Raw genomic sequence first — 1,553 nt, 5'->3', positions numbered from 1 at the left:
CCTGCACCACACACTTGGTGACCGACTATCTGGACACTTGGAGCTGAATCCATACAAGAAAAGTAAATGGACTCCTGGGTTCACATACCTAGTAACAGATCTAACCACCCGGTGACAGGACATGAGAGCTTCAAAGTCACCAGTAATCAAACTAGCTCACCCAAGCAGCCTATTTGGGCATATCAAAACAAAACAAAGCAAGAAGCTAAGACACAGTAAGCAAACATAAAATAAATAAATATAATAACATACTGATGACTCGGAGACAACAGTCAATATCAAATCACATAAACAGGCAGACCATGATGGCTTCAGCAAACTCTCAAAACAAAGAATCAAAAAATATTCTGGAGGAAGAGAACTTCTTGGAGTTACCGGAGGTAGAATACAAAAGATCAATATACTGAAATGATGAACTCTTCCTCATGGCTCCTGGACACTTACTCATCTCCATTCGTCCACTGCTTGTACCAACTGTGATGAACCCTCCTCTGTCCTTAGCACTGAGAGGACCCCCTGCAAAGTTCCCTACCTCATCCTTTCTCATTCTCATCCTTACCTGGTCCTCTCCCTACATTATAACACTAAAACTCTACGTTCAAAGGACGCAAATAACCCCAATTCTGAGGAAATGAATTTATAGCCATAAAGACCTCTCTGGCTACTATTCCATTTCTTTCTTTCATGTCCTAGCCCTAACAATTAGAGCTTTGTAATCATGCTGAGCATGAAACTAACCTTCCCAACCAAGGAGAAATTGATGTGTGTGTGTGTTTACTTTAGCCTAATTTTATACATTTATAAAATACATATATATCGAAATGAAAATGACTCAAAATTTTTTTCTACAAAGCACACAAAAACATTCTTATCTTTTACTACATTAGGTAGGAGTGGAAAAAGAGGGAGAGAAGATAATACTGTCCTCTTAGGACTGAAAATAATACTAATACTAAAACCTATAGCTTTCTTTCATTGGACCCATACTTTATTTCATATAATGTTAAAGATTCTTCATATGTTAAATTCTCATAGATGCTCTATGAATTAAGTATTATTATTCTCTTGTTCTGTATCATATCTCCCTCATCTCAGTTCCCCTATCAATAAAGTGGTCATTGTAATAATAACTACTCATGGGTTTAGGGTTTAATTCCCCTAAAGTGCTTATAACAGTCCGTAAATTCGTTATACCATTCTTTTTTTCTGGCAATCCTGAAAGACAACCCTTTCGTTAAAAAAAAAAAAAAAAAAAAATTGATAACGCCATTGCTCTAATTTTCAGTGAGTCCCCATTTACTATACTACAAAGTCCTTAAGTTGGATTCTAGTTGTGGAGGATTCTTTTCTTATCTCACCACCTACCACTCATCTATAGAAACTGTTTGCATCTCAAAAATAGGTCCACTCACTCTCTCTTGCACACATTACCTTTTGCTACTTCCCTACATTATATTTCATGCAGTTTTATCTGCTTTACATATTTCCTCCTCCTTTCTTCTAATCCAAAGTCCACATATAACAATGACCCAACATTTACGGAGCACTTATTC

The sequence above is a fragment of the Trichechus manatus genome, unplaced genomic scaffold, assembly GCF_000243295.1.
Source record: "Trichechus manatus latirostris isolate Lorelei unplaced genomic scaffold, TriManLat1.0 scaffold00063, whole genome shotgun sequence".
Lineage (NCBI taxonomy): Eukaryota > Metazoa > Chordata > Mammalia > Sirenia > Trichechidae > Trichechus > Trichechus manatus.
This window is presented reverse-complemented; position numbering follows the sequence as displayed.